Source organism: Sminthopsis crassicaudata, chromosome 2 (assembly GCF_048593235.1).
Source record: "Sminthopsis crassicaudata isolate SCR6 chromosome 2, ASM4859323v1, whole genome shotgun sequence".
NCBI classification, from domain to species: Eukaryota; Metazoa; Chordata; class Mammalia; order Dasyuromorphia; family Dasyuridae; genus Sminthopsis; species Sminthopsis crassicaudata.
In genome coordinates this window covers 448,718,575-448,733,803 of record NC_133618.1, presented here as the reverse complement: position 1 = coordinate 448,733,803, position 15,229 = coordinate 448,718,575, and the positions used below count along the sequence as shown (strand labels likewise).

At 39.5% G+C, this 15,229-nt stretch overlaps 2 protein-coding genes across 10 annotated transcripts in view; both read right to left on the bottom strand.

Moving 5' to 3' along the window:
• SRC (SRC proto-oncogene, non-receptor tyrosine kinase) overlaps positions 1-15,229 on the bottom strand; it is a 114,846-nt gene that overhangs the window by 45,260 nt on the left and 54,357 nt on the right. For 6 of the 8 annotated variants that reach the window (XM_074292684.1, XM_074292679.1, XM_074292686.1 and 3 more), the window contains one exon: positions 14,368-14,411. The exons of the other annotated variants lie outside the window; for them this stretch is intronic. The gene's annotated coding sequence lies outside the window, so the exon portion shown is untranslated. The remainder of the gene's footprint in view (positions 1-14,367; positions 14,412-15,229) is intronic. 8 annotated transcript variants of the gene reach the window in all.
• The window catches only part of MANBAL (mannosidase beta like), a 118,544-nt gene continuing 117,682 nt past the window's right edge, over positions 14,368-15,229 (bottom strand). For both annotated transcript variants that reach the window (XM_074292694.1, XM_074292695.1), the window contains exon 6: positions 14,368-14,411. The gene's annotated coding sequence lies outside the window, so the exon portion shown is untranslated. The remainder of the gene's footprint in view (positions 14,412-15,229) is intronic.

Genomic DNA, 15,229 nt, shown 5'->3' with positions numbered 1-15,229 from the left:
GTTCTAAGATCCTTTCCATTTCTGACAATTTGTGTTCCATGTCTGAAAATCTAGCACTGGTGGTCCATTTTCTGTATTATAAGGACTGACTTTCCAGGTCCTAAAGCTGCTTCCAAATAAAAAGCCAGCTCTGACATTGTATTATTCTCTACGGATCCTTGGGGCCAAAGCTCTTGAGTCAGACCCACTTTACTCACCATCTGCTACTACGACAGATGAGTTGGTTCCTCAGAAAGTAAAATTGAGTCAGAGAATGTATCATGTAGTGCAATGTGACAAGGAAAAATAGTGGCTCAGGGATGAACCACAAACCGGCTTTAGTCCCGATACTACGAGAGGTCCCAAAACTAGTCTTGGTGGACAGAATGTGCCATGTCCTAAAAACAGCAAGTTGATCTTCTCTCTCCCTCACTGGTCCTTGTCATCTAAGGACATCCATCTCAACGGCTGATCACTAGAGAAGACCAACCCCAGCAGAGAACAGAGGATAGCAAGCGGCCGACGGATCAGAGACTTAGCGGGTGGGTGGTTCACCTCCTCACTCCTTGCCTCTCAGGCTAGGAGAACAGCCCTTCTTGCCTGCTTAGAACTGAATCAGAACCACAATAATAGAGGATGACTGCTGTCAGAGCTGGCAGGGATCTTAAAGTCAAGTTGGGAATGACCTTAGACATTATACAATTTTACCTCCTCATTTCATTCAGTTCCAGAGGGAAGATGTGACTTACCCAGGTTGACTCGGTGAATTTGGGGCAGAGCTAGGGATACTAAGAATAGTAATAATTCCTCCATGTATCTAGCACTTAGCACAGCGCCTGGCACAAAGCTGGAGTTTAAAAGATGCCAGTTGACTGACTATATATATATATATATATATATTACTCTTTGTTTACAAAGGATTTTGGGGTCTATTAGCTCATCTGATCCCCACTATACACCACTGTGAAATTCTTAATACTAATATTATTCCATTTTATAAATGACAAATCTGCAGGGAAGTGATGTGTCCAGATCACATGCCCATTAAACAGTAGAACTAGGACTGAAATTGGGTCTTCTGACTGCTTATGACTATTCTTCCAACCACACTAGCCTTCTGCTTTGACAGAAAATGTCCAAACATACTAATTTTGTTCCCTTTTCCCATTTCCTCTTTATTTCTTTTTTTGGAAGAGGAACAACTATCCCAAACAAGGATAATGGTGCTCATTGAACAGATTAAGAGATTTTCAGAGATGGCAGTGACTCAAATTCAGGGCCCCTCACTCCTAGCCTAGTAGTATTCTTTCTGCTGTACTATCCTGACTTCGATGTGAGGAAATGTACAACACTGGGAAGGGGTAGGAGGTGTAGATTATGTAGAATATTGCGAGATGAGTCCAAGGTCAGACTGTGGAGAGCCTTGAATGCCAGGTTAAGAGTGTGAGCTCTGTAAGCAATGATAGCTTTTGAGCAAGAAGACATAATGATCAGAGTTAGTTAGGCCTTGGAAACATTCATCTGTTGGATGGATTGTTTGGGGGGTAGGGCAGTCTGAGAGAGACCACTGGCAGCAGTGATAGAATGAAAGAAATTAGAAGTAGGCGTTGAGAATTTTAGTCCTGGCTCCAATGTTAAATAGCTATGTCACCATTTCCCAGGTCTCAGTTTCCCCACTTGTAAAATGAAGAGATTGGATCCTAAGATTCCCTCTAACTTCAAAAGATATGACTCTTTAACTCTATTATCACAATCAGACTGGGCAGAGGGTAATGAGGACCCGAATATAGGTGGTGACTGGGAGGCTGTAGGAGATATCAGAGAAATAAATAAAGTTTTCAGACCTGGTCACTGGGATCTGGGAAATACAACTAACACATGAAATTTTAAACAATACAGAATAAATGGGTGTCACAAGGTGGCATAAGCTCAGTTGTCCAAAGAAGTCAGTTCTTTGAGTTCCACAGGAAGGGTTCATTGAATCATAGGATGTAAAACTGGAAAATACCCTACAGAATCATCTCATCCAATCCCTTCACATGATTCAAACCCAGTTCTTGTGATTCCAGATTTCTATTGGCCTTTTAAAAAAATATCCTCTAGTCCCTTTTATTGTTTAAATGAATGCAGATGGTATATAGAAGCTAAACAATTAGCGTATGTATAATTATTTTTGTTTTGCACTCACTTAGCAGTAAAGTTTAATAACCTGATGTCGCTATTTTCCCCCCCAATCTTTAAACATTTTATTTAGTTCACCAATTCTCTCTCTCTCTTTCTCTCTCCCCTCCTTCCTCCCTCTTCCTCTTCTTCCCTCCCTGAGATGGTAAGCAATCAGATAACATATGCAATTAAAAATTTTTTTTAATTTTAATTTTTAAAATTTCCATATTAATCATTTTGCACAAGAAGATTCAAATAAAAGAAAAAATGAAAGTGAAAAAATAGCATGTTTTAGTCTGTGTTCAATCAATATCAGTTCTTTCTCTGGAGGAGAATATTACTGAAAATAGCTTAAGTCATGCCATAATTTTCTGTGTACAATATCCTCTTGATTCTTTTTACTTCATTATGTATCAGTTCATATAAGTCTTTCCAAGGTTTTCTAAAATCATTCTGCTTGTCATTTCCTATAGCACAATAATATTCCATTTCAATCAGACACCATGGCTTGTTTAGTCATTCCCCAGTTGATAGGCCATCATAAAAAGAGCTGCAATAAATACTTTTGTACAAATAGGTCTTTTCCTTTTTTGTTTTTGGTTTTGTATTTTTTATTTGTGGGTTAGGTTTTTTATTTTAGTTGGGTTTGGATTTTTTTCTTTTGGGGTTATAGACCTAGTAGTGATATTCCTAGATTAAAGGGTATATACAATTTTATAACTATGAGCATAGTTCCAAATCCAGGCTCACATACTGAGGAAGATTTCCTAGTGATCCCTGCAGGATTTAAAATAGGTGATGAGCAAAGACATTTCCAGTGACGGCAAAACCGAGAGAAGCAGCAACAGGTTAGGTGTATAATAGTCTCAGAGACTACCCAGACAAGCAGAAGTAAGAAAAGTGTTTTAGGGACTAGTGAAAAGTAAGGCTGAGGCCAAAGATTAGAGAGATTCTGAAGAGCCTTGGATGACAATCTAAGTTTGGATTGCATCCAGTAGACACTTGGGAGCCACAGATAGTTTCAGAAAAGATATGATGAAAGTGATATTTTCCTTGATTACATTTTTAGTTTATACTAAGAGAGGGCTTCCTCTTACTGGCTCTTACTAAGGATATCTGTCCAAAAGCCATGTTTTCCATTCATCTGCTACATTCAGCCTTCTAAATAAATCTCTACTCTTTCATTTGGAAAATCAGGCTATTTCCCCTCTCTCAAGCACTGCTGGCCAGCCACAGACATCCTTCCTCAATTCCTATTCAATGCATGGTGAGCACTACTAACCTGCATCAGACCACTGCACCAAGACCCACAGAGCCAGGCTGCCCTCTGCCCCAACTCCTTTTGCCAACTACATTCTCAATGTTTTCAAAAAGGAAATCAAATCAGAGGGATCCTTCCTTGGATTTTATGAAGGGTAGGAGACTCTAGCGGACACACTAGAGTGGCAGGTGCTTTGACCTTGACTTTGGGCTCAAGGCTAAGTTCAGACATTAGCCATGTGATCTAGAGCATGTCTCTTCATTTTAGGTTCACCTTGTCACAGAGGACAAGGCACTCTAAATCATAAAAGATGATGTAAATACCAAATGTGAAATAATATTTCTATTTCAAAGCTCCACATTTTGTTGTCATAGGTAGTGTTTCTACCACCACAGATCCCAACTCCTTTGACTTAGCAGATGGTCTCTAATAGCTGTTGTGGCCAAATGAATCGTCCCCCGTGACCATCCTCACAAAATGGGTATCTCCAAAGTTTAGCCACAGTAATCCTTAGGCATCAAAAATACAGACCTTCCCTGGCCCCTCATCAGACTGACAAGACCGACCCAAAACTTGGGCTCTCCTACAATCACATCTGAAAGCCTAGAGGAATTAGGGTATTACAATATGACTAACAAAAATACTTATGATTATCTTTTTTGTTGTTGTTCAAATCTGTGATTTTGTTGATTTAGGGAACTTCCCAGTGAGGAAATAACATTTGCCTGCGCAGACCAACAACAGAGGATTGCCGGAGGCATTTCTGAAAGATCACAAAGTGAACATCACCTCAAAGCCAGGGTTCCTCATTTCAGTATCACTATTCTTTCCATGAATCACCTGCCTTTGGGAGCACTAAGTGGTACAGTGGAGAGAGCACCAGGCTCTATGGGTCTACAGTTCAAAATTGCACCCAGATACTTGCTAGTTGTGTGACCCTGGGTAAGTCACTTAACCCTGTTTGCCTCAGTTTCCTCATACTTGAGTATCTTTGCCAAGAAAACCCCAAATGAAGTCATAAAGAGTTAGACATGGTTAAAAACAACAATCTGCTTTCAATGTGGACAAATGCACAAAAGTAAGCAAGGACAGAGATTGGAGAGCAGAGGTGTTACATACCTGGCTCACAGGCCAAATGTAGCTCACAACTCTTCTGACTATAGATCAAAATGCAAACAGGAAATATTAATAAAATAAATAAAAATACAATATGTTGTAATGTTAAAATATGGTCTTCTAAGCAGATAAGTGTCCATAGATCCTGATGCTTGATTTAGTGCCTTTCCCCTCCTCATCTACCTTCACACACCTCCCATTTCCCTTCTCTCTGCCCCGTCATCCTTGCCTCATTTGCATTTGAGTCAGACACTGCCAGTATAGAGTATTTCAAGGGAAGTAAGAAGCAGGATTAGAATACAAGCCTTCTAGATCCCAAGGCCAGCTCTCCTTCCCTTGCCCCTAGCAACCATGAAAACAATAGCCAATATATTCTGCTCAAAGGGACAAGAGACCCAGGTTCTTCCTGGGTCCTGGGACTTCCTTCACTTTTGTGGAATGACTTCATCTTTCTTTTTGGATCTCAGATTTTCCATTTTGACTCCAGAAATCAGAAGGCCTTCAATTCCAGGCTGACACTCCCTTCCATGTTCAATTGAAGGGGGCTTTGATGCAAGAGGGCGGGCCAGAACTAAAATGTTATTTTAGGAAGATAACTGACAGCTCTTAGAGACCGATAAGGTAGAAACCAGAAGCACAGAACTTCAGAGACTGGGAGGCCACACTCCAAAAGTAATCTCCATTAAATGGTCTTTCAGCCTCAGCTACAAGAGTACAGTGTGGAGAAACCCCTCACTTCCCTCCTCAGAAGCCTAGTGTGCATTTCCTGACTCCTACCCTTTGCTCCTGCTCCTGTCCTCTGAGACCAGATGGAACGAGTCTAATCCCTCCTCCCCATGAGAGCTGGCATGTCCTTCTCTTCCCCCTGTTCTTCTCACCTCCTTAGCTTTTGCTTTTCCAGACTAAATACTGTTCCTTCAACTGATCCTAACATGGCATGGACTCAAGGTCTTTCACCATTTTGCGTCTCCTCCTCTGGCCACTCTCTAGACTATCAAAATCATTCCCAAACTATTAGTCCTAGAACAAAGGCAATATTCCAGGTGTATTCAGCACACCTGGATCCAGGCCCAGCAGGATCATGACCACCTCCCTATTCATGAAAGCTCTGCCTCACAGTGCAGTTCTAGAGCAAAGGAGCCTTTTTGACTCATGCTAAGCTTATGGACCACTCGAACCCCCAGATCTTTTTCAAACATCTGTCTAACCATTCTTCTCCAATAACATACTTGTAACATAGATTAAAAAAAACAAACCAACCAACCTCAAGTTAAAAATCTGAATGGCTGTCCTGTGGAAGGCAGATTAGGTTTGTTCTATCTGGTCCTATAGAGAAGTAGGAGCTATGTGTAGAAGTGTATCCCTACTGAATTTCTTTTTATTAGATTGATCTTGTCTGTCAAAAACTTTTTAGAATTTAATTGTGTTACCTAGCTATCTATGCCTTCCAGCTTTGGGTCACCTGCAAATATAAGATGGCACCTACCTCTTTATTCAAGTTATTGATTACAGGGTAAGGTGAAAATGAGTTCTCAGAATAGATCTCTGTGGACCTCCTTTGGAGATATCCTTCTTGAATTGACACTGAACCACTATACCTATTTTGAATTGAACTATTCTACCAGTTCCAAATTCATCTATTATTTAGGTGACCTAACAGACAAAACTCTGGAGCTGCAGTTAAGAGACTAAGTTCAAAACCCACCTCCAATCCTAACTAATTATATGACCCTGGACCAAGTCACTTACTTCTCTCTGCCTTAATTTTCTCATCTGTAAAATGGGGATAATAATAGCATTTATCTCTCAGGGAAGATAAAATGAAATAATATTTATAAAGTGTTTTGCAAACTTTAAAGTTCTATATAAATGTTAGTTATAATTGCTTCTATTATCTAATTATTTGCATTTTTACCTAGTTCAAATTTTTCAATATTTTATACAGAATAGCAAGAAATGCTTTATTAAACATTTTACAAAAATCTAGGTATAGTCTATCTATAGCATTCCACTTATCTGTCAGTCCATTTATCCTGTTAGAAAAAGAAATAAGATTAACCTCTGATTAGGACATAAAGATGAGACATCATACCAAAATTTGTGGAACGCAGCTAAAGCGGTAATAAGGAGAAATTTTATATCTTTAGAGACTTACTTGAATAAAATAGAGAAAGAGAAGATCAATGAATTGGGCTTGCAACTAAAAATGCTAGAAAAGGAACAAATTAAAAACCCCCAACCAAATACTAAATTTGAAATTCTAAAATTAAAAGGAGAAATCAATAATACTGAAAGTAAAAAAACTATTGAATTAATAAATAAAACTAAGAGTTGGTTTTATGAAAAAGCCAATAAAATAGATAAACCTTTGGTAAATCTGATCAGAAAAAGGAAAGAGGAAAATCAAATTGTTAGTCTTAAAAACGAAAAGGGGGATCTTTCCACCAATGAAGAGGAAATTAGAGCAATAATAAAGAATTACTTTGCCCAACTTTATGCCAATAAATTTGATAACTTAAGTGAAATGGATGACTACCTCCAAAAATATAGGCTTCCTAGATTAACAGAGGAGGAAGTAAACTTCTTCAATAGTCCCATTTCAGAAAAAAGAAATAGAACAAGCTATTAATCAACTCCCCAAGAAAAAATCCCCAGGACCAGATGGATTTACATGTGAATTCTACCAAACATTTAAAGAACAATTAGCCCCAATGTTATATAAACTATTTGAAAAAATAGGGGATGAAGCAGTCCTACCAAACCCCTTTTATGACACAGACATGGTACTGATACCTAAACCAGGTAGGTTGAAAACTGAGAAAGAAAACTATAGACCAATCTCCTTAATGAATATTGATGCTAAAATCTTAAATAAGATATTAGCAAAAAGACTTCAGAAAATCATCCCCAGGATAATACACTATGATCAAGTAAGACTTATACCAGGAATGCAGGGCTGGTTTAATATTAGGAAAACTATTAGTATAATTGACCATATTAATAATCAAGTTAACAAAAACCATATGATCATCTCAATATATACAAAAAAAGCATTTGATAAAATACAACATCCATTCCACTAAAAACACTTGAGAGTATAGGAATAAATGGACTATTCCTTAAAATAGTCAGGAGCCTATATTTAAGACCGTCAGTAAGCATAATATGTAATGGGGATAAACTGGAGCCTTTCCCAGTAAGATTAGGAGTGAAACAAGGTTGCCCACTATCACCATTACTATTCAATATTGTATTAGAAATGCTAGCCTCGGCAATAAGAGTCGAGAAAGAGATTAAAGGAATGAGTAGTTAATGAGGAAATCAAACTACCACTCTTTGCAGATGAAATGATGGTATACTTAGAGAACCCCAGAGATTCTAATAAAAAGTTATTAGAAATAATTCACAATTTTAGCAAAGTTGCAGGATACAAAATAAATCCACATAAATCCTCAGCATCTTTATACATCACCAACAAAATGCAACAGCAAGAGATACAAAGAGAAATTCTATTCAAAACAACTGTCGAGAGTATAAAATATTTGGGAATATATCTACCAAAGCAAAATTACAAAACACTTGCCACAAAAATAAAGTCAGATTTAAATAATTGGAAAACATTCAGTGCTTGTGGACAGGCTGAGCGAATATAATAAAGATGACAATACTCCCCAAACTAATCTATTTATTTTGTGCTATACTAATCAGACTCCCAAGAAACTATTTTAATGACCTAGAAAAAATAACAACAAAATTCATGTGGAAGAATAAAAGGTCGAGAATTTCAAGGGAATTAATGAAAAAAAAAAAGTCAGATGAAGGTGGTCTAGCTATACCTGATCTAAAGCTATATTATAAAGCAGCAGTCACCAAAACCATTTGGTATTGGCTAAGAAATAGACTAGTTGATCAGTGGAACAGGTTAGGTACACAGGACAAAATAGAGTACAACTATAACAATCTAGTGTTTGACAAACCCAAAGATCCCAACTTTTGGGATAAGAATTCATTATTAGAAAAAAACTGTTGGAAAAACTGGAAATTAGTATGGCAGAAATTAGATATGGACCCACACTTAATATCATATACAAAGATAAGATCAAAATGGGTCCATGATTTAGGCATAAAGAATGAGATCATAAATATATTAGAGGAACAGAGGATAGTTTACCTCTCAGACTTGTGGAGGAGGAAGGAATTTATGACCAAAAGAGAACTAGAGATCATTATTGATCACAAAATAGAAGATTTTGATTACATTAAAAAAAGCTTTTGTACAAACAAAACTAATGCAAATAAGATTAGAAAGGAAGTAACAAATTGGGAAAATATTTTTACAGTTAAAGGTTCTGATAAAGGCCTCATTTCCAAAACAGAGAACTGACTCTAATTTATAAGAAATCAAACCATTCTCCAATTGATAAATGGTCAAAGGACATGAACAGACAGTTTTCACATGATGAAATTGAAACTATATCCACTCATATGAAAGTGTTCCAAATCACTATTGATCAGAGAAATGCAAATTAAGACAACTCTGAGATGCCACTACATACCTGTCAGATTGGCTAAGATGACAGGAAAAGGTAATGATGAATGTTGGAGGGGCTGTGGGAAAACTGGGACACTGATGCATTGTTGGTGGAGTTGTGAAAGAATCCAGCCATTCTGGAGAGCAATTTGGAACTATGCCCCAAAAGTTATCAAATTGTACATGCCCTTTGATCCAGCTACTACTGGGCTTATATCCCAAGGAAATACTAAAGAAGAGAAAGGGACCTGTATGTGCTAAAATGTTTGTGGCAGCTCTTTTTGTAGTGGCTAGTAACTGGAAAATGAATGGATGCCCATTAATTGGAGAATGGTTGGGTAAATTATGGTATATGAATTTTCCCAAGAACTGAAGTTAAGCTGAATGACCTATTGTTTGTAGACTCTGTTCTTTTTCCCTTTTTAAAAGTCCTGGAAGAACAATTAAGAGTTGTTGGAGAGTCAGATACCTAAGAAAATAAAATTTAGTTCTGCAGTAAAGATCAGTAAGAAATAGAAAATGCTAACCACTGCACCAAGGTCTTCTTGTCCCATCTATTTTCACATGGTATCTTTCAAGAATCTTGGGCTGTTGCAGATAAATGATTGCCACCAGAAATTTTGGGGCAGGAGAGAGGAAGCAGATCTTCTCCTTCCCATACCTACCCTGTATCCCTTTAATAAAGATTTAAAAAGATATCTAAGAAAAATGAATAAAGCAATCCCTTACAGTTTCTGGAACACATTTCCAACCATTGCCACATATGATACCCAATAATAACCCTATGAGGAATTAATGTATGGGAATTAATATCCCCATTTGGAAAAGAGGGAAATTAAGATCCAGAAAAGAGACATTAACTTGCTGAAGCAATAGCATGTACCTCATGGGTATCAGAGACAGGCCCTGAACTCCAGGATCCTTTTTTTAATGACTCTGCCCCTCATGGCCAATGTAAAGTCTCTTTTCTCTACAGTTGCTGTCCCATCCAGAGACAGAAACTGAGCCCAGTTTTACTTGGTGCTGAATCATGATGAGCCACTCGTTCCTTCCCCCCTGCTCAGAAAAGTCTTCATTTCACATGACTTCCTCTGATTCCCAAGAGGCCCCTGACAGGAGGGGAAATTCTAAGGACTCCACATGAAAATAGGGTCATAGCTGTAGACAAACTGACAAGGGAGCTGAGCTATGGTGAGAGGGGGAGGGGAGGAGACAAGAAAGCAGGCGGCTTCCCTAAAGCCACATGGCTCTAATCACTTCCTGTAGTCAAATTCTAGGGTTTTCAGTCTCTCCCCTTCTTGGATTAGCTTATCTCTATTCACACCACTCACCTGGTTCGCTATAGAAAGCAATTAGGTGGTGCAGTTGACAGAGAGTTGGGTCTGGAGTCAAGAAGACCTGAGACACTTATTAGCTGTGCAATCCTGGACAAGTCATTTAACCTCCATTTGCCTTATCCCACTGGAGCAGGGAATGGTTACAATATTTGGGCCAAGAAAACTCCATGAGTAGTATGGTCCATGAGGCTCTGAAAAGTTGCATATCAGTGAACAACAATACTCCTGGAACTTTGCTTGTGCTATCCTCCAAGCTGGAATGCCTTCCCTTTCCCATTTCTGACTATTTTAATTCCACCAATTTTTGAAATCTTTCACAAAGACTTCCCCCATAGTTAGAAACAATCGTTTCCCTCTAAGACTTCACTTGGCACTTGGTTTGCTCCTGATACATAGAATACATTTTTGTATTTCACTTATTTGAAGTTGCCTTTGATGCCTCTCTTCTAGACAGCAAGCCTATGAGAGTGAGATTATGATTCTATTAATCTTTGCTTGTTATATGTAACTATCATAGGCTTATTGTATAAAGCACACATTGAATAAATATGTATTAAAACCACTAAGATGCTTTAGTTATTTTTAGAAAGAGAAGGAGCAAAAGAAGGAAGAGAAGAAGGAAAAGAAGAAAGAGAAGGAAGAAGAGGAGCAGGAGGAAAAGAAAGAGAAGAAAAAGGAGGAAGAGAAGAAAGGGAAGAAAAAAGAGAATGAAGAGGAGAAAGGGAAGAAAGAAGAGGAGGAGGAGAGAACAGACCTTATTCTCAGGAATCTTAGGGCCTAATTGGGGAGCTAAGATTCATCCACAAGAAAAAAGAGCAATCTTATTTCAATTCAGCCAGTATTTAATTGTATTCCTCACCAATCAAAATAACCTATCAGCAATGGGATGGAATGGGTGACTTTCCAGATTTCTGACCTTAATGCTTTTGCACAAGTTGTTCCTCAAATCTAGAATAAATTTCTCCCCTGGCTCTGCTTCATGGAATTCCCAACTTCCTTCAAAGCACAGCCTGCATGCCTCTTCTCACATGAGAATCTCCCAGAAGGTACCCAAACACACACACTCATTCTTCTGATATACCTTTTATAAATTTACATTTACTAACTTTTCATGTTATATTTCCTCAACACCAGCAGGAGCAGAATATAAGCTTCCTGAGGTCAGGGCCTGTTTCATTTTTGGCTTCATATTCCCAGTACCTAGTATAATGCCTGTTGTTCATAATGTCTGACTCTTCATGACCCCATATGGGGCAAATAGGATTAAGTGACTTGCCCAGCTAGTAAGAGTTTGAGACTGGATTTAAACTGAGGAAGAAGTCTTTCTGACTCCAGGTCCAGGCCCACGCCCTCAATATACTCCTCCACCTAGCTTCCCTGCTGTAAGAAGGAGGTACTTAATAAATGTTTGAACTGAACTGAGCAGCATGCCCTGTGGTGCTGCTACCCACTCAGTGGGGCACCCAGACCAGAATGGGCCTTATGTTCTTCTTGCACAGAATGAAGGCCTCGGGCTGCAGATCTCCAAGGTCCTTTTGAGTCTGATACTAATACACAGTTCAGGGAGCTCTGTGTTTGCCAGAGAAAACACCACCATCCCTTACCCAGCTGTGCCTTACTCTTTACTTCACGAGTTTACTTCATGAGTTACTGTTGACAAACCTTGTGGTCACCTAATAATGAGCATTTTCAGCCTGGTGCTGGCCAGGAACATGGGGAGGGTCCTTCCCCAAGACCTTTCTATTCTGGTCAAACTTGCCTAGACTTTGTTGACTCAGCCTGGGAGAGACCTGGGCCAAGAGAAGCAGCATGGAAGTCTACAGATAATAGGAACATCAGATCTGGGTTCAAATCCTACTTCGACACTCAGTGCTGGAGGCCCTGGACAAAGATCAGCTTCTTCATTTGTAAAATGAGGGTGACATTGGGCCCATCACGTGAGATGATATATGCGAAACACAATAGAAATGTCCACTTTTTTGGAGAGAGCCATCAGGGTCGCCTTGCTACCAGGATAGTGCATCAAGAAAAGAGGACTGGAACAGGACAAAGAGCAACGCATGATGCTTGACCAATAAGCTTTGGGGGGAGACTGCAGGGATTTTGGGGGTACAGGCCTCTTGGTGGGAAAACTGCAAAATATAAAGCATTAGACTGGTGTGAAGAAAAGAGAGGTGAGGTGAGAGAAAGGTGGCCAGGAAAATCAGTATTAGGACCCACCCCGAGCCCTTCTTAGCAGGGTGACCCTGAGCAAGCCTTTTCACCTTTTTACACTGTGGGTTACCCTCCAGCTCAGAAGGTCTACATTCTAACTCCTATGTACTTGGGGCCTATTCTACATTCTGTGTTTTAGGATTCCTTGATTTTTTGATAGGTTATATTCTTTACTGGTCAGTGGGTCCTAAATCCAGATCCCTTTGGGCTTTCTTGATGCCAAGAATTTTCCCCTACATTAGATAGCAGAAGACAGGACTGATTTTGATTTGGATTAAATAGTTTGGGGGAACTTTGTTTAACGAGGACAAACTGATCAATAGGACAAAACAAATTCAGCAAACATTTTTAGTGTGTAAGGGATCTTTCTATAGAAAACACTTTATTCCTTTTGAAGTGAAGCCCTGATGTGATCCTGATAGTAACCCTGAGCTCAGCTGGGTGGGGATTATTATTATTATTATTCCTGTGTCAAGGTGGTAGACAATGAGGTGCTGAGAAGTACATGGATTTGTTCTGACTTAGTAGCAAACAATGTCAAGAGTGGGAAATAGAATCCAGGTCTCCTGTGTCTCAGCTGAACGCCTACGTCAAGGTACCATGATGTCTTATACCTGATCGCTTGAGGCCGCCTCACCATTATTGTACCAAGTCAGGAATGCTCATCCTGGTGCTTCCCAGGAATGGCCTGCATTATACCAAATAAAACAAAGAATCCAGAATGTTGAGACCATCAACTCCAAATCTCTCATTAGAGGTGGGAAAACTGTGGCTCAGAGAAAAGTAATTTGCACCATGCTAGCCAGGGAATAAATGTTAACACCTGACTTCTTTACTTCACGATTCACTGTCACAACCTTAAAAGCAGACACATACCCTTTTAAGGGGCCCATGCTGAGGAGATGTGCATCTCCCCAAATTGAGATGAAATCGGTTTCTCCCTCTTCAAAAGGCAACATGAACAGCCGATTGGCTGGTGAGGGAAGGAAAGGGTTATCATTGCCACATCTGCACATAAGCCAGAGGAAAGCTATGACAGCAGAAAGAAATGGGATGACTTCCCCCCTCCCAGCACTTTCCAACCCTCCAAGCAACTTCTTTCCAATAAAACACAAAGAGGTCACTGGCTATTCACCCACCCAGCAAAGGAATCCACATTGATAAAAGGGGCACAGCAGAAGCCCCTATAGCAGAAGGCCTATTAATGAGCCAAGAATGCACATTCCCTGAAAGGAGAGAAGCAGAGAGAAAAACCGGATGGCAAGGACTGACTGAGCTTGAATTCCATCTTGCCTCCAAATCCCAGCTAAAGATTTATCTCCTCCCTGAGGCACCATTTTCCCCAACCCCCATCTCAACTTGCCTAAAAGAATAAGATCAACCGGAAATAATAATGTCATCAGGCATTTTTGTGGCACTTCAAACTTTTTCAAGATACTTTCACAGATTGGATTCCCCTAATCCCTTTACTTTCTTTGGTATAAGGATAGACTATCTGGGTGGGGAAGGGGATTCAACGCCAAAAGAAAAGTTATTAATAATTTTAAAAATTACTTTCCAGAGCAGTCTGCAGAAGGGGACAGGTCAAACCTGGGGGCCAAGAAATATTAATTCTTAATAGCCTGTGAGCTCGCAAACGGCAGGAACTTATTATTAGCTAGACTTGATCTCTCTTCCTGCATAGCAGGTACTTAAAATACTTGTTGAATTTAATATGGATATAAAAGATTATAAAGTTGCCTACAAAGGTGAGGTACAATTATTACCTTCTGATCCAAACTTTCTTTAAGTGATCTTGTAGTCAGGAGACCTGCAAGGAATAAATAGATTTACAATTGTTAGGGACCTTAGAATTGATCTGGTTCCCTCATTTACAAATTAGGAAACTGAGGTTCATAGTCACATAAGTAGAAAGTAGCAAAACAGATTTGGACTGAGACCTTGACTCCAGATCCAGTATTCTTTCCACCCTAACACCCACATTAGACAACAGACTGCATGTCTTGGTAGTGAGACTTCTTGGCCAATTCCAGAGCAAGTCATTTCAGTCTCTGGAGACAACTGTGGTAATACAACAGGATGTGGAATTCAGAAGCTTTGGGCCTGAATCTTGGCTCTGCTACTAACCAGCTGTGTGACATTCGGCAAGTCACTTAATCTCTGTGGACCTCAGTTTCCTGCTCTGGAAAATGATCTTTAAAGTCTCATCTTGCTCAAAATCCCATGATCTTATGATTCTATTCCCCGGTTTTCCCCAGAGACAGCTTGCTGTAAAGAAGGGACTTTGAAACATAAGCATGAAATTTCTGTGTCCTAGGAGGGAGTGAGGGAGTATGAGTACACATGAGAGAGGAACTCGAGTTTCTACTCCCTGCTTTCTCATATCCTCAAGTCCATTCTCTGCTGAGGCAGGGGAGGGAGGAGTTTGCTGGGTATAGAGATAGGAATGTGGGAGCTGGTCCCAACTTTCCAAAGCCTAGCCAGTAAGGGGATAACCTCAACTAATGAGTTCTTTCTAATAGGGCTCATTCTTTCCAACTGGACTCCTTCAGTACAGGGCCTGCAGAAAGAACTTTCATTTTTAAATGAGAGGAGCTGAGTTTGAATCTTAATTCTCTTGTTCCCAAC